Source organism: Microtus oregoni, unplaced genomic scaffold (genome assembly GCF_018167655.1).
Source record: "Microtus oregoni isolate MIOR12 unplaced genomic scaffold, Mior012 000107F_000, whole genome shotgun sequence".
NCBI classification, from domain to species: domain Eukaryota; kingdom Metazoa; phylum Chordata; class Mammalia; order Rodentia; family Cricetidae; genus Microtus; species Microtus oregoni.
In genome coordinates this window covers 1,748,945-1,767,938 of record NW_024544722.1, presented here as the reverse complement: position 1 = coordinate 1,767,938, position 18,994 = coordinate 1,748,945, and the positions used below count along the sequence as shown (strand labels likewise).

The 18,994-nt window shown below is 36.4% G+C and overlaps 1 pseudogene; it reads right to left on the bottom strand.

The window, feature by feature from the left end:
* Nucleotides 1–15,851: 15,851 nt before the first annotated feature.
* LOC121443448 lies at nucleotides 15,852–16,799 on the bottom strand (annotated as a pseudogene).
* Between the last annotated feature and the right edge of the window lie 2,195 nt (nucleotides 16,800–18,994).

Here is an 18,994-nt window from a genome sequence, read left to right as displayed (position 1 = left end):
GTCTTGCTTGGTTTCTGCAGTCATTAAGTCATTTACAAAGAAATCACACAGAGGTCTACATTAGTTATAAACTGATTGGCCCATTAGCTCAGGCTTCTTATTAACTCTTATAACTTATATTAGCCCATTATTCTTGTCTGAGTTAGCCACGTGGCTCAGAACCTTATTTGACGAGGCAGACATATCTTGCTTCTTCTGTGGCTGGGTCATGATTTCAGACTAGGACTTCCTTCTTCCCAGAATTCTCCTGTTCTCATTGACCTGCCTCTACTTCCTGCCTACTTGCCCCACCTATAATTCCTGCCTAGCTACTGGCCAATCACATTTATTTAAAATATAATTGAGAGAGTAGAGACAATTGTCTCACACCAGGGGGAAATGCTGAGAGATTAGAGAGATGAAAGAGCAAAACCACAGCCACATTACCTCTTCATTTCCAAGCTTAAAAGAAATGAGAATGACTTACTGAGAAAAGGTACTAAGTAATGTGCCCAAATGTAGATAAGAATTTGGGTTAATTTATGTTATAATAGATAGTAATAAGTCTGAGCAATAAGACAAACAGTTTATAATTAATATAATCCTCTGTATTTTCATTGGGGACTGAATAGTTACGGGACTAGGTAGGACAGACTTCTGTCTACAAATGATACCAAACATTTGCAAACTACATCCACACAAAACCTGAGGTAGTTTGGAAAGGAATTCTAGACATAAAAAAAAACAGAGTCCAGCAAAGCTTCTTGGTAGCAACATTTTTGTGGGTGGACTCTGTTTGCTTACAGGCAAGCAGAGGTGCAGATGTGCAGATCCTTTAGAGCCTTCCTGACACAGCATTAGCAGCAAAAACAACATGGCTCTTTTAAGAGGCCCTGCTACCATACACTTAAATGGAGTTTATGAGCAGTCAATAAAATGCTTCTTGGTGGTGATATGGACCTAGAAACTCCACAGAGTTGTGGCAATAAATACGACTCCAGCCAGTACCTCTGCCATGAATTTAATTTCTCAGGAAGTAAAGAAATGAAGTTGAACCACACATCAAAGTGGCTACTTTAATCCTAGCAATACCACATAAAGACTCATATGTTCAGATAGAAATGTATAGTAAAGACAGATCCCAATGGGAAAAAAAAACTCTAAATGGTTTGCAATGTGTTTAAAAGTATACATAGACTTGGGAAAGAAAACAAAAAGCCCTTAAGCAAAGAAATAGAGCAATAGAAGTGTAAAGACAGAAAATACACAGAGAACCTAGATTCTGTACGTTATCCTGTTGCCTTTGAAGTGTTTCTCTGCTTAGGAAGGAGCAACAGCTGCTAAAAGATTTTGATTATAAATGCCACCGGATTAAACCAACCTATATATTTTTAAAATATCTTGACTTCAAAATTAAAGTCAAATGATATGTTACTTTGGGGACGAGGTTTTACTGTTGTTTCCACAGAAAATGAAAGACTGTGGATTCATTCTAGGTTAAGAAAAACCAAGTTTGATTGAGAAGAACCCCCCTGAAAAATCTCTGATAGGAGTGAATTGCCTCAATAATCCAACAACACAGAGCACCTCTGTTGTAATTTCTTCTGAGTTCTACATCCAGGACAGCTTCAAGGTGACTGATTGAGATCATCTGACCTCACTCAGTATTTGATCATAATCCTAAATTTTCTCAGGGTCCCTCCAAAGATCACAAACACTCTCAGTTATCAGGAAGTTGCCTAGAAAATAGAAAACTATGTCCATGTTCCAAAAATATGGATTATTGATGTATGTCTTTGTTAGAGTGTTGGTTATAAGTTTGTATGGATAATGGTCAAGAAAAAAACTAAACAAAGGAGATTGGGTTTCAGGTTCTGGTTTTGAAAAATGGAGGAAATGCTTTGAGATAATACTCTTGCACTCTCTAAAAATGTGTTACTTGTACTAATTTTATGAAATACTAATTGACCAGTAGCTATATAGGAAATACAGGTGGGGTGACAAGGCTAGGAGAATTCTGAGAAGAGGAAGGGCAGAGATGGAGTTACCACACAGACACTGAAGAAACAAGATTAGAATGACTTACTGAGAAAAGGTACTAAGCCACTTGGCTAAATATAGATAAGAATTATGGGTTAATTTAAGTTGTAAGGGCTGGTTAGTAATAAACATGAGCAATAGACCAAATAGTTTATAATTAATATAAGCCTCTGTGAGCTTATTTGCAACTGAATGGCTATGGGACTAAGCAGGACAAAAACTTCCATCAACAGGTATCAGGGTGACTGTGGATTCGTAGTGCTTTGGAATTCCTCTTAGAACACCTTTCATTGTGTCCCATGGGTTTAGATATATTGTACACTCATTTTCATTGAATTCTGGAAAATCTTTAATTTCTTTCTATTTTTTTTCTTGACACAGTAGTAATTCAGTAGAGAGTTGATTAGTTTCCATCATTTTGTAGGCTTCCTGTTGCTCCTATTGTTGTTGTAACCCAAATTTAATCCATTGTAGTCTGATAGGGTGCAGAGAGTTATTTCAATTTTCTTGTATTTGTGGAGAGTTTCTTTGTCACTAAGCATGTGGTCAGTTTTGAAGAATGTTTCATTAGGTGCTGGGAAGACAATGCATTCCTGCTTGGGTGAAATGTTTTGTTGGATCCATTTTGTTTTTAACTTCTGTTAGCTCCTGTATTTCTCTGCTTAATTTTTTTTATCTGGATGATCTATTTATTGATTATATTGGGTATTAAAGTCTCCCACTATATGTGAGTGAGGGCCAATTTGTGATTTAAGCTTCAGTGGTGTTTTGGGGCATAGAAGTTGAGAATGGAAAATTCATCATAATGGATTTTTCCTTTGGTGAATATGAAGTATCCGTACCCATCTCTTTTGCAACTTTTGTTGCAAGTCTATTTTGTTAAATATTAGAATAGCCACACCAGCTTGCTTCTTGGGGCCATTTGCTGGAAAGTATTTTTCCAATTCTTTACTCTGAGATAATATCTATCTTTGACATTGAGGTGTGTTTCTTATATGCAACAGAAGTATGAATCTTGGTTTTGCACACATTATATTAGTCTACATCTTACTATTGGTGAATTGAGTGCAATGATCAAGGATTTTTAATTCCTCTTACTTTGTTGTAGCTTGTGGTAGTGGTAATGTGTTGTACATGTGTGGGTTTTCCTTCTTTGGGTTATGCTGTTATGAGGTTATATACTGTCTGTGCTTTGTGGGTATAATTAATCTCCTTGGGTTAGAGTTTTCCTTCAAGTACTTTCTATAGGGATGGACTTGTAGATAAATACTTTTTAAATTTGACTTTATCCTAGAATATGTTGTTTTCTCCATCTATGGTGACTAAAAAAATTTCTGGTATAGTAGTCTGGGTTGGCACCTATGGTCTCTTAGACTCTGCAGCACATCTGTCCATGCCTTTCTGGCTTTTAGAATCTCCGTTTAAAAGTTGGATGTAATTGTCATAAGACTGCCTTTATATGTTACTTAGGTATTTCTCTTGCAGCTTTTAATAGTCTTTCTTTGTTCCCTGTGTTTAGTGCTTTGATTATTATGTGATGAGGCATCGTTCTTTTCTAAATACTAATTTGGCTAAAATTATATCTATACCTAGGAGTAATACAGCTATCTCTATGGTATTTTCATTTTATATATATTTTTAAGAATTTACATATTGATTTCCAAAGTCTGAAAATAAATTGGAATAAATTTCTTGGGCTGTCTTATGTAGCAGGGAGAGGCTGCTTGTTCATCCCAGCCACCTAGCTAGCTTAGCCCCAAAATAACCATACAGAAATTATATTCATTAAAACACTTCTTGGCCCATTAACCCTAGTTTCTTATTGGCTAATTCTTACATCTTAATTTAACCCATTTCTATTAATCTGTATATCACCACGTGGCAGTGGCTTACCAGGAAAGATTCTAACTGGCATCCATCTCAGACATAGGATCCAATGCTTCTCCCCCTCTGCTTTCTTCCTCCCAGAATTCAGTTCTGTCTTCCCTGCCTGCCTAAGTTCTGTCCCTATCAGGCCAAGGCAGTTTCTTTATTCATTAACCAATACAAACAACACATAGAAAGAAATACCACCTACACCATTTCTCCTTTTCTGTTTAAACAAAAAGGAAGGCCTTAAGTTTAACATAGTAAAATTACATATAACAAAACATGTATCAAATAAGAATTACAGTTACAATATTTATATCTACTTTATCTTTTATCATAACTAAGGAAAACTATATTATTACTCTCTATTCTTCAACTCCATCAAAGAGTCCCAGAAGGATCTATTACCTCAGCAAACAGGAAGTGCATTGTAAGGAACTTCCAAAACTCTAGAATTGACAGAGACATCTTGCTACCTGGATAGTCACCCAAAGTTCTTCTGTACTGTTGGGGCATCCATCTTCAGCCTATAGGCCCATAGTGTCCAGAAAACTTTTCCATGTACCTCAATTAGCCTGTGTTTTCTCAGAGGTGTATTGATTCCATTAATATAAAGAGAGATTAATGACCAGTTATTGTTAATTTATGTTATTTTTGGTTTTGTTGGTAGTGGTAGTGATGTTCATGTGTTTCCCTTCTATGGGGTTTGTTGATGTGAGGTTATCTATTTCCTGTGTTTTCATGGGTGCAGCTAACTTCCCTGGGTTGGAATTTTTCTTTTGGTACTTTCTATATGGCTGTATTTAAAGATAGATGTTGGTTAAATCTGGCTTTGTCATGGAATATCTTGTTTTCTCTGTCTTTTATGATTGGGAGCCTTGCTGCATATAGTAGTCTGGGCTGGCATCCATAGTCTCTTAATGTCTGCATAACATTTGACCAGGACCTTCTGGCTTTCAGAATCTCCATTGAGAAATCAAGTGTTATTGTGAAGGGTTTGCCTTTATATGTTATTTGGCCTTTTTCCTTTACAGCTCTTAATATTCTTTCTTTATTCTGTATGTTTAGTGTTTTCATTATTATGTGTTGAAAGGACTTTTGTTTCTAGTCCAGTCTATTTGGTGTTCTATAAGCTTCTTGTACCTTCACAGGCATATCCTTCTTAGTTTGGGAAATGTTTCTTCTATGATTTTATTAAATATATTTTTTGTGCCTTGAAGACAATTATTTTTCTATCCCTATTATTCTTAGGGATAGTCTTTTTACAGTGTCCCAGATTTCCTCACTCATGTGATAGTTTTTTTTCTTGGTTTTCTTGGATTTTAAGGGATTCATTGCTTTCTTTCAATCTTCTGTTTGTCTTTTCTTTCATTTCTTTAGGGGATTTTTTCACTTCTTCTTTAACGACCTCTATAATCTTCATAAAGTTGTTTTTAAGTTCATTTTCTTCTGCGTAATCTGCATTGGGGCACTCAGTTCTTCCTGTTTGGAACCACTAGTTTCTGGTGCTGCTATATTGTTCTTTATGTTGTTGAATGTATTCTTTCACTGCTGTCTATTCATGACTTCCTCCAATCATTGCAGGTGAGGCCTGTGGCTCTCGTGGTCACTCTTCTTCCAGGTGTACATGAAGCCTGTGTTTCTGGTGGTGGGTGATGCAGATGCGGATAATGGGGGTGGGCAGGAAGGGTGCTGCTGCCTGGTTACTTGGAGGTACAGTAGGTGGGGTGAGGTACAGGATGTACCCCTATTGGACTAAGGCAGATAGAACAAGACTGTCCAGCTGGTAGCCCAGACACTCACCTCTTCTTCCAGGTGTAGGCAGGACTATATACTCTATTTTTTTAATCAGCTTATTATTTAGTCATTTTGCCATCATACTTACTTTTAAGACAAAATGAAACAGGTTAAATACATAATTTCTAAATAAGTTTGGGCTACTGATCCAGCTTTAGGTCATTTTCACAATACCATGATTATAATAAACATAATTCCACTCTTCAACTATGTTAATCAAGAATGCTTGGCAGCATCCTCTCTTTTCAGTTTTTGCTTTAATATATTATAGGTAGAATTAAGTATGTTTTTATACTAGAAATGAACACAAGTATATTTAAAACTCCTGATCATTTTATATTATAATGAACAATCTCTCTAAAATTATTGTGTTCTACAAGTATTCAGTCAAAATTATATAAGTATCAGATAAAACCTTTAAATATTTCAAAATTTTCACCTATTGAAAACTATTTTGTTGCAATCACCAATGCCAGCTGGACTGGGAATGAACGAGCATGGCATCAAACTGGACTCTGAATGTACCTGACAATTGGAGCAGACTGAGAAGCCAAAGATAATGGCATTTTGATTTGTCTCTACTGCATGTACTGGCTTTTGGGGATCCTAGTCTATTTGGATGCATACCTTCCTAAGCCTGGATGGAGGGGGGAGGGCCTTGGATTTCCCAAAGGGCAGAGTACCCTGCCCTCCCTCTCTTAGGACTGGAGGGGAAGAGGGGAGGGTGGGTGGGGGAGTGGGAGGGAAATGGGAGGAGGGGAGGAAGTGGAAATCTTGAGTGGTATTATTATAAAGCAATTAAAAAATGAAATAAAATAAAAAATAAAATAAAGTAAACAAAAAGTCTATGGATGTTACTGATCAACAACTTCAAAAGTGGAAACTTTAAAATGTCTTGTCACTGGGATTTTTATTTAATACTCTGTTGTAGCTAGTATGAGCATTGTTGACCTGTTATAGGGTAGATGCTTTTAAATTCATGGCAGCCCAAGAATTTAAAAAAAACTACCATCTATATATCTGACAGGGGGTTAGTATCTATAATATAAAAAGAAATAAATAAAACTTAAACATCAAGTTAATTACCCAAATAAAATAAATTTAAACAGAAAGTTCTCAAAGGATTAAATCCAAATGACTAAGCAATATATTTTTTAAATGTTCAACATTCATAGCCATCAGAAACATAAAAATTAAAACTACTTTGAGATTTTATCTTACTCTAGTCAGAATGTCTTAGATATTTTAAAAAATGGTGACAAATGCGGGAATGGATCTTGGGAAATGGAAGAACTTGTTTGTGGCTGATAAGGGTGCAAATTGCTGCAGTTACAATGGAAATAAATGTAGAATTCCTCAAAAATCCAAAAATAGATGTATACATAATCCAGCTATATCACTCGTGGGCATTGCATAGTTATGTTTTTGAAAATGTGAGAAAAACATTGTGACAAAGAAACTTACACAATAGTTTATATGGGCTTACAGTTTCAGAAGGAAGAGTCCATCATGTTGGGAGGCATGGCAACAAGCAAACTGTAGCAAAAAGGTGAGAGCTTACACCTTGAACCACAGCATACAGAAGAGAGAACAAGCTGGAAACAGAATGAGTCTTTAAATTCTCCAAGCCTACCTCTAGTGACATACTTCCTCCAACATGAACCCACCTCCTAAACTTCTCCTAAACTGTACTAACAACTGGAGACCAGGGGTTTAAATACATGAGATTATAGGGAATATTTCTCATTCAAACTAACACAAGCATTTATGAAAGAGACTTGATACGCTACTGTAGACAACATGCTCATTCAGGTTCAGAGTTGATTAATTCACAGCAGCTAAAGACTGCAAATAGTCTAGTTCAAGTTCATTACAGATTCATTAAGTGATGACCATATAATCAAGATGGCGCTTATTTGCACAGTAAAATATTATTCAGCTATTAAGAAAAGTGAAACTATGACACTCTCAGACAAATGGATGAAGCTAGGAATAATCATTCCTAGGTAACCCAGACCCAGAGAGATTAAACGGTTGCAGTCTTTCTCTTCTTTGTGGTTGCTAACTTTAAATTTTTAGATATGATTTATTTGGAATACTCCCACAGAGGTCAAAAAATTAGTAAGGGACTAAGAATGTGACTTTCAAGGGAGAAGAGATAGAAAGCAGGGGTATAAAAATTTTAAAAGGGGTAATGGAACAAGAAGGATTGAATCAGGGTGGCAGATTTAAAGGCAGGTAAGAGGTTTAATTTCTAAGACTTTAAGAAAAATAAAGAATGTTTTCCTTTCTTCTAAAAGTTTAATTTAAAAGATGAAGTCATGGTCCAATTAAATGACTGAGTGAGTAAAGGCATATGTTGTCAAACCTGCTGTCCTGAATTTGATCTCAGGGATCCACATGGTAGAAGGAAGAAATGGTATACACCCCCCCCCCACACACACACAAACAAAAATAAATCTAAATTTAAAAAAATTAAAATTAGGTTGTATCCCAAGAAACTGTCAGAAACAATTTTATGAGACCACGAAAATATTGCTAAAGTTAACATTCCTAATGCAGTACTTGATCTGTAAGGGTAAAAAGCTGTAACCAAGTGAACTGTAGGAGTTATATGGTATTTTTCTTTATTATTTATGTTCTTTTCTTATTATACATTATCACTGGTGAGCTAGAGAGAATTTTCATGAATATATTTTCCTAAGTAGTTGGGGAAATCACATGGCTATGCAACTAAATAAATAAAATCAATAAAAAACATTAAGAGGAGCAGATACAAGTTTCCCTTTACTTTCACTTTGAGGTGAAAAACAACTCTCACTAACTAGGCACACATTCATGTTTCAAATGAGATGTTTTAAAAAGTGAATTCAAAACTTTATCCAATGTCAAACTCTCGAAGAGACTTTTTGAATTATGAATGAAAGATAATCATTTCAATTATTTCACTTAAAATAGAATGGAATAGAAAAAATGTTTTGTTTTTCTCTTTTCCCAAGACGTTCAAATTGTTTGGCTAATAAAAATGACAAGCCTAAACTTATGAATGAGAATCTTCATGAAAAGGCCATTTTGAATACTTATTATTCAGAGGTTAGGGCTAAGTATGCCCCCTTCTTTGTGAACACAGACCAATGTTTTTGAAACTGCATGTTGGGAATAATCTCTAAGACACAGTTTCACAATATTTTGCATTCATTTAAAAGTGAAGTGTATTTTATTTGTCTCCTTGCCAACAGTTTGAAGTCTCCCTCCCAGGCTGCTGTCCTTTTTTAAAGAGCCCCTTAGGATTGCTTTTGATGCTCCTCAAATGAAGGATTCTACACCCCAGAACACAGGAGAGTGTCAAAATTGGACTCTTTCCCAGAATGAAGAGAATTGTTGGAGGAGAAACAATTTAAATAGAACTATATCAGCCCCATCCTGAGCTGGCATTTCCTATCATCAATATTTTTTAAATGCTGGCAAGGATAATATTTGCAGTACTGAAGCTGAATTACTAAAGCAAGCATCGTAACTTTCACTAATAAATATTCAACCCTTTCTTTTTAAACAAACAGTACTTCCTAGTATTCTACTTTGCTCCAAAAATGCAGCATTCTATGTTATAAATAGAGAACAAAAGAATCTGAATAAGTAACTGAAATTCTACCTTTATTTATTCCTTTGGTTTTATTAATCAGAACAGAAATACCTCCTAGCTTTTTTATTTGTGCAAACTTTCTCAGGTTTCAGAAAATACTCAAATAATTTGACTAATGATATAAAACAAAATTGTTGATTTTATTTTCTGTCAGATAGTACTGGTTATCTTTATTACTGAGGGTGCAAATATTTAACTAAAATAATCAAACTATTTTAAGAGGTTTCCAAAATGATAGAAAAGTGCTACATTTTAATAAACAAAGGAATTGGTGAGCATAATACTGTAGATAAGTAAGTAAACAGTATTAATTCCAGCTTCTAATTTAGTCTAAGGTTTAAAACACCAAATTTCAAACTTTGGGCAAGAAACTAATTCTAGCTGAATTTCTGCCTGCCCATCTGTAAAATGCTAATACTGACATGTAATGTCTGTCATATTCATTTTCTATAAGGATTAAATCTTAAAGCACTTAAGTGTATGCAAGTAATTATTATTCACAGAAGAAACAATTGGATAAACTTTCATTGAAATACAATTTGTGTTCAAATGCTGTGGCAAAGCCAAATGAAATGGAGCAAATGTCATTTCTGCCTTTGAAATCAAATGACAGGTTTCAGTAAAATCAGTTGTTTTGGTGTCCTGTCTTTGTCTCGATTTATAATTGTCATTTTCCCACTTACTGTCCATCCATTTCCTCACCCAAACAATAAGATTAATATTTAGCATCTTACACATTGTAAAACAGCACTTTGCAGTAGATCGTGTGTGATTGAGGAATCAATCTGAAAAGTGAATCTTTAAGCCAATTAACTAGGATATTTGTCAAAATGTCGCCAGTAAAACGGGTTTTGTTGATTGTCTGACAAAATCGATTACCTCACTGGTAATCTGTGTATAAAGACCGTGTGTGTGTGTGTGTGTGTGTGTGTGTGTGTGAGAGAGAGAGAGAGAGAGAGAGAGAGAGAGAGAGAGAGAGAGAGAGAGAGAGAGAGAGAAAATAAATACACATTTTAATTTTTTAATTTCTGGTCCTCAGTAGAACAGTAGAAAGCGTCAGACTGCCCCCTGCAGTCTCGAGAGAAGAATCACATTTGCTTAGGTTAATGCTTGAAGAGACAGTAGTTGCAGAAAAACCTCTTCTAAACTGACATACTTGGAAATTCTTCCTTTTTTTGTCCTTTTGCTTTTCATTTTAAAGTTTAATTTTTAACACTGTTTCTTCAGAAACTGTAAAATCCTTAGCATCTAATTGTTCTCATCACTGTCTATTGTCTCTTTATTCTATTTCTTTTGCCCTCAGTTCACTCCCCACTGATTCTAGTTCTAAATCAATCCATTCCCACTCATTTCGACCTTGACATTCTCTATTGTGTCCTAAAAGATTTTTTCTAGTCACTTGTATATTTATTTTTTAAATTCCAAAGAACTTTTAAAACCATTACTTAACATTTATTCTTGCTTGGCTTACATTATTTATATATATATATATATATAAAACTTGCCTCCTCCCACTAAATTATAAGCCGCTAGATGGAAGAGAAAGTGACACATGAATTTCTGAAACTTGCAAAGTGATTAATATAATAAGAAGTCAATAAAAGTGTTGTTATATTGGTGATTAGAATAAGAACCTGGTAAATTTCCATATCATTTTTGTTTAAACAGAAGCCTATTTTTTTCTGTTGTATAACCCAGTATTAGATATGAATATTATGGCCTCTTCCTTTGTCCTTAACTACTTTATTTTCACATCTCTGAAAACAAAATAGCCAGAAGTTTTGGCTCAGTTCTTTCTGAGTGCTTAAATTTATCAAATTAATTGTCTTATACTTATCACTTAGGTAACAAAGTAACATTTTTATTTTCTTAAATTTCATTAATTAGATATAATTATTGTTTTCCTGACTACACTGTAATAATTTTAAAACATTTAAAATAAATAACTATAGAAAACTTCATAAAATAAAATATAATTAAGATTTTTAAATCAGCTTGGTTACACTAATATATTATAACTCCATATTTATCCTATAAAATTAAACAAAAATATTTTCAAATGTGTCCAAACTGAGAAGTGAAACATTTTAGCATAAATCTAGTGAAAATGGACGTACCCATAGGCCACAACCTTGTGGCAATACACAGATAAATGGAAATGGGTTAATTAAAGATATAAGAGCTAGTCAATAAGAAGTGTGAGCTAATAGGCCAAGCAGTAATATAATAATACAGTTTCTGTGTGATTATTTTGGGTCTCAGTGGCCAGGAATGAACAAGCAGCCATGGACTACAGATTGTTTTGCCAACATGTGTCAGATAAATTCAAGTAAAACCTGAGAGAGTTTAGTATAGAATTCTAGGCACACACACAAAAACAAAGTTTAGCTGCATTTTTTTTTTTGGATGGGCTTTGTTCACTGGCATCAAGCAGGAGCTCTGTGGCTCCTTTAAGAGATGTCTTCCTAATTCAGTGGTAGCAGAAAAAAATTCCATTTCATTTCTAAATGGCAGCTTCCTGGTTCATGCTAGTTGCAGTAAAAACTCTGGCTCTTTCAGGAGACCAAGCAATTAAATGAGGGTCTATGAGCAGCATGTTACAAATTGCTTAAAGGTGACATAGATCCACTGAGACCCATGTTACAAATTGCTTAAAGGTGACATAGATCCACTGAGACCCTAGAGTTGGGGCAATGTGCATGAGCTCTCCAAGGCAGTGAACATGCCTCCAACATGTTGGACTGGAGGAAGCTAACAAGTAGTGCCACAGAGTTGGTCCTAACCATGCCCACTTAGCATTTTTTTTTTTAAAAAAAAGTGTTCCTGGTCAAAAAATAATTACAGATACACATACAATAAGACAAATAGAGATGGAAAACACCACTAAATGGGTCATGGTATTGGATAAATGTATGTAGTCTTGAGAGAGAGAAAAAATAGTTTTAAAAGAAGTAAATGGTTTAAAAACAAGTGAAGACTTTAAGGAGAAAGAGTACAGACAGTCATAGATTAAAGAAGTAAATAAAAATAAGTCATGTAAAGATGGAAAATACACAAAGAACCTGGATTGTTTGCATTACTGTGTTTTCTTTGAATTTTTGACTACAGAGAAATATTTGATTCTGGGGGATGTTAAGCATAACCAACATATATATTTTCAAGGTATCTTGACTTCCAAATATTGGTCTAAGGATATGTTGCTTTGTAAAAGAGGTTCTGCTTTTGTTTCCACAGAGAATGAGAACCTGTGGATTCCTTACAGACTAAATGTGGTTTGATGGATCAAGACCTCCCAAAAGTTATCTGTTAAGGCCCCAAAAGAAAATATTTTACCCCAAAAAAAGCAGGAAGCAGTTTGGAGAGAACTATGCCCAAATTTCCTAAATTATTGTTTTTAAATGTTTGTTTTCATTTAAAGGGGGAAATGATATAAAGATGAATGCTTTGCATAGGTATAGATCTTGGTTTTTTTGATACAAATTTAAGGTCAATTTTGTTATATGTATATTTCTGCTCTTGATTGTGTTTATGCAGCTCATTCAAAATGTAATGTATAATTAAGAAATACAGGTTAATAATCATCTGTAATAGTCAAGCTTGTAGTCATGTTAGTTAGCTTTTCTAGATGCACAGAGATATATTTCAGATGAATAGGTATTTTTCAAGTCTTCCAAAAACTAAAAGAATATGTTAGTTAAAGTTTCTTAATAACTTAGATTTTTTCTTGACAATAAGACACATCTGTTCCTGGCAACACCAATCTACTTCAAGAGAATGATGGGCATTGAAGAGGCTCCTTATGTAGTTTGATAGCCAAGAAACTGTCCTTGCCTGGACATCTTGATGTAATGTTGTATGAACTGGATGTGCAGGACACATGGAGAAATGACTGCTGAGCTTGCCTAAAATGAGACAGTCCTTCAGAGTTCCTGCTTCATGAAAGAGTCTGATAGGCATTCTGCAGGACACAGAATAAGTGACTGACAAATTGCCAATATAGGTAGAACTGTCTTTGAAATTTCCTGCTTCATGGGAAAGTCTTCCAGATACTATGGGCCTGTGGGATGAATATGGATGCTCCAATGATAAAGAAGAACTCTGGGTGACTGTCCAGGCAGCAAAATGTCTCTGTCAATTCTAGAGTTTTGGAAGTTACTTACAATGCACTTCTTGTTTACTTAGGTAATATTATATTCTTCTGGAGTCATTGATAGAAAAGAATAGATAGCTGTGGTTTTCCTTAGTTATGACAAAAGATAAAGTAGATATAAATATTGTAATTATAAGTCTTGTTTGATAGTTGATTTGTTATATGAATTTAAAACCTTCCTTTTCATTTAGAGAAAAGGGGAGGTGATGTGGAATTCCCCTCTGGATACTGTGAATATGTTTTATTGCCATTGGTGAATAAAGAAGCTACTTGGGCCTATGATAGAGCAGAATATAGTCAGACTGAAAGAGATATAGCAAGAGAGTAGGCAGAGTCTGGGAGAAGCCTGTAGCCACTGCAGTAGACAGACGCTGGAAGCTGGACAGAACCTTATCAGTAGGCCACAACCACAGGGGATACACAGATTAATAAAAAATGGGTTAATTTAAGATATAAGAGCTAGCCAAAAAGAGGTGTGAGCTAATAGGCCAAGCATGTTGTAATAATACAATTTCTGTGTGATTATTTCAAGTCTTTGAAGCCAGGAACAAACAAACAGCCCCCATCTACAATTTAACGTATGTATTTTAAAATTTCATTGCTAGCAACTTTAAGATCCCTTTAACCATGACTATCATTACATTAAAACCTTCAATTTAGAACATGGAGAAATCCAGTTTCTACTCAGCATGAAAGTTTAATTCCTTCTCCCTAGTATATTCTTAAAATGTGCTATGCATACTATTGGAGGAGAAAATAATCATCAGTCATACTCAGCTGTGAACCCTGCAAGATACAATAATGACTGGTGTGAAAAGATAGGTTTGCTGGTATAATAGTTACATGAAAATCACATAAGTAACCAATTTGTCAACTTTTCGGACAACCTGTGCAAACCTTGTCCTCTGGACATGGGATCTGAGGTCCCAAAAGAATGGAGTGGACTATAGTTTAATGTTGCAGACAACCTTACTTCAGTTTCAGTATACTTAAATATATGAATGTAACAAAGAAAGCAGCAATTCAAGGAAATTTGCTTGAGTTCAGAAAAACATGTAAATAAATGCTAGTAGCACATACTAAATATTGACAAAGTAGCCTTTTCTCAGAACTTTCTTAAGACAAACCAAATTTAATACAATTACCTGTAAATACTATAAATTATGTCTGGGAAAGCAAGGCAGAGGGCAATATCCAGATTAGCGGCACACTAATCAGATTTGGTTCTGACTTCCACCAATAATAAACATATCTTATAAATTGAATGTAAATGTTTAACACAGTAGGCGCGTCCAAGATTAATCCAGGGAACAAAATACACCTGAGGTAAAAGGCCCTCTGCCTTTCTTCCTAGAGCCTTTCTCACAGTTTCCTAAGGCATTGTTCACCATACATCATTATTTTGACCATATTCCAATTTATTCTACCTTCTTGTTTTTTAAATTTTAGATTTTATATTCCTTTTGGGAGCCATAGAAATCCTAAGAGAAGTATAAAAAGACATATGATAAGTGCAATACTAGGTTGAAGAGCATTGTGAATGATGTTTTGTCATCAGAAACAAGGATCCATGTGTTCTAAGGTATCAGCAATCCCTTATGTTATTCTTTGTCCAAAGAACTGTTTAGAAAATTTCTATTTCTTATAAATAAAGTAATAGTGTGATGTGGGAGGGTCTTCTGTTTTGTGTTGATTTCATTGGTTAATAAAGAAAACTGCTTGTCCTGATAGGTCAGAACATAGGTGGGTGGAGTAGACAGAACAGAATGCTGGGAAGAAGGGAAGTGAGACAGACGCGATGGAGCCAGCTGCCAAGTCAGACATGCTGAATCTTTCCCAGTAAGCCACCACCTCGTGGTGCTACACATATTATTAGATATGGGTTAAAGAAAGATATGAGAGTTAGTCAAGAAGAGGCTAGAGCTAATGGGCCAGGCAGTGTTTATTTATTTATTTATTTTTATTATTTAAGACCTTTATTAACAGGTGCTTGCAGTTTGTTGACTTTTTTTGAAAAAATCAAGTTGTAAACTTTTTATTACAAATTAAAAATGAAGTTCTTAAAAATCTTAACTTGACCAGATATGAAACAATATAAAAACCATTAAAGGTGTATTGAGAAAAACCAGACCTTTAAAAAAAAAACACATCTGTCATTACCAAAAAGAGACATCTTTAAGTAAAAATAATAAAAAAAAACCCATGCTGCATAGATAATGCAGATAGTTCTAGCATATCTGGTCAATGGGCAAAAAGCAAGTACTTAAGGTCTTCAGCTCCAATCTTTGTTCATTTATTATTGCTGGAATTTGATATTCGTTTCTTCTTGTTGGATGACCAAACTGGATGATGGTAGAGATGGTAAGCCAGCATTTACTCAGCCCCGCCCTGCTCAGCCTCGGGAGAGGATGAATTCTCAGCTGGTGGATCGGCTGCTTTTGTCTCTTTGCCATCTTGTGGTTTAGGGTTCTCTGGGTGTCTGCGTTGGTAATTGAAGTTGTGGTGATACCGACGTTGAGGTGGCTGCTGACCTTGGGTCTCGTCTCCTTGATTTTCTTTGTCCTCTTCATTGCCGTCCTCTCTAGGCTGTCTTTGGCGAGGAGGGCCCCTGCGAAATCGTGGTCTGTAACCCCGATACATATTGTGTCTCACTGGTCTACCTTGTTCTCCTGCACCTTGGTTGTCAGCACCCTCTATCACTTCTCCTTGCACAGGAGGGTTGGAATACTGTGGTAGACGCCCGTAGGGTCTCCGCAAATAGTAAGGTGGGAACCTTCTCCTGCGATATGGCCGGCGTTGTTGGGCTTGGCCTTCAGGAGCACTTTCTGATCCCTTGTTCTTTTCCCCACTCTCACTATTCTGGTAATTCTGCTGGTAATTACGTGGAGGACCCCTACGATGTGGGTAGCGTCTATAATGGTTACGGTCTGCTGCGTATTTACTGCCTTGAACTGGAACTCCACCAGGGCCTGTAACATTTGCTGCCTCCGCACCCTTTTCTCCTTCAACAACATCAAACTCCACAGTCTCTCCATCTCCTACACTACGAAGGTACTTCCTGGGGTTATTCTTCTTTACGGCAGTCTGATGTACAAATACGTCTTCCTTGGTGTCATTCCTGTTGATGAAACCGTATCCGTTCCTTACATTGAACCATTTTACTGTTCCCAAAACCTTAGTTGCGATGACCTTCTTGTCCCCGGCGGGAGCCGCCCATGTGAGACCACCCTGGCCACCACTCCCGCGCCGCTGCCGGTGGAGCTGGGCTTGGTGTTGGCGGTGTTGAGGGTGCGGCTGCTGGGTCTCGGCCTCGCTGCTCATGGTTGCGGTGGTGGTGACTGGGGCCTGTGGCAAAGGCTGCAGCTCCTCCCGGGGTGTGATGGTGACTAGGCCGGGGGCAGCGGTGGGGCTCTCAGGGCTCTCTGGGGTCCGCTCTCTGCTCCCGCTACTGATCCAACTCCCAGGCAGTGTTTAAATGAATGCAGTTTCCGTGTAATTATTTCGGGGCATAAGCTAGCTAGGCAGCCAGGAGCCAGGCCGCAGGAATGCAGCCGGCAGCTCCTTTGACAATAGTGAGAGTATCTTGGGGAGTAGTTCCCCCTTCTATTTTTTAAGAGCTGTTTCTTAAGAATTGGATGTGACACACCCACACTCAGAGGGACTAGTTTGGACCTATGCTGTTTCCTTCCTTGTCCGGCTGTAGTTGGTATTAGCTCAGGCAAACTGTTTCAGTGGGCATTCCCATCATGGTCTTTACCTCTTTGCACATATTCTCACTCCTCCCACTCCTCATCTGGGCTCTTGGAGCTCAGTTCAGTGCTCCTATTCAGGTCTCTGCCTCTGTTTCCATCAGTTGCTGGATGAAAGTAGTTGTATGGCAATGGCACCAGGATTTATTGCTACTGCTAGTATTGACTTTTTTTGGAACCTATTCTTTTTGGATAGATACCTTGCTCAGCCTGGATATAATAGGGAGAGTCTTGGACCTTCCCCAAAACAATGTGACTTACCCTCTCTGAGAAGTGGATGAGGGTGGTGTAGGTGGAGGGAATGGGAAGAGGGGGGGTAGTGGAAACTGAAACTGGTATGTAAAATGAAAAAAAAAAGATAGTTTTTTTCTTTTTAAAAAAAACAGTAAAAAAAGAGAACGGGATATGTTCATTTTATAAATGTTTGACTTTGTGTATTATAAGGGATTCTATTAATGTGTTGAACTTACCACTAATAAAGAATTTCTTGAAATTCCTGCTAGTAAAAGCTAGCTGGACTATGATCAGTTTTTAACTGCATAGGAATACTCAAAACTGTATTCCAAAAACCAACCACTTTCTTACTGGTAATAAGTCTTGATCCACAAGATGAAATTTGTACACTGCCCCATTGTCAGGTCACAGATGTGTGGCTAGATATATCATAGCCCCTAAAGGAGAATGTGCTTCTATAACCCTGTTAAAAGAACATAGAATTAAACTAACTCTTGATGAGTTATTATTATACCTAGGTCAATGTATCTTTCATCTGAGAAGATTCTATTTACAGTAGGTAGTAAATATCATAGAGATCCAAAACTGGTCAAGGTAAAGAGAAGGAAAGACTATGGAGTGCTCAGCCCTAAATAAAACATATATGCCACACTTCTTCTTCTTCTTCTCAGGGGGTATTATGGAAGGAAGAGCAGAAAAAGTATAAGAGCCACTAGTTGTGGGTAATATCAAGGAAGTCATGTCTTCTAGACACAATGGAACAGCTACACATAAAGAACTCACAGTGTTTATGGCATCATGCACAAAACTTATGCAAGGTCAGTCACAACAAATACTACATGGAGATTGGAGCTGGCCCCAAGATCCTATCCCAAGCAGTGAGCTATTTTGGAAATTGGTAAATGCTGACGGTAAAGAAAACATGTAATTCCTTGCAAGTCAATCAAAACTCTAGTTGATGACCACATACACTATACTATTTGAGGAGTACAAATTGGTCTTTATACGTTAAGAAAAGAAGGATACAAAATTGTATAGGTAGGAAAAGGGTGTGAATCTGGGAAGAGTTGTGTTGAATATGATTAAACATATTTTTTAAATTTGTGAAATAATTAATTAAACAAATGTAAAGTACAAAACATGTCATTACCTGTGTTTCTTATCCCATAGCTTGTATCAGAATAAATCTGATAATTCTGAAATCTCCTGAACCCCTGATTTCCCAACCAAAACCTTTGGAGGAAAAAAAACACTGTTCCTTGGCATACCATTTTGCACAAGGTGTAATAAATCAAGTCCTAAGTTTTAGCTTTCTATAAGGTTAAGCCCAGCCTTAGGGGGCGTGTCCGCCTTGGGCGAATGTTTACCTATAAATCTACCTGGTAGTGCATGCAGCCGCCCCTTCTGTTTCCTGTTCTCCACGGCAACCATGGTACTGTAAGTCTAATTTCCCCATTAAAGCTGTGCATATATTTTACAATCTGTTTGCATTCATTTACGCCGTTACAGCTTTCTATATAAACTGACCAGTTG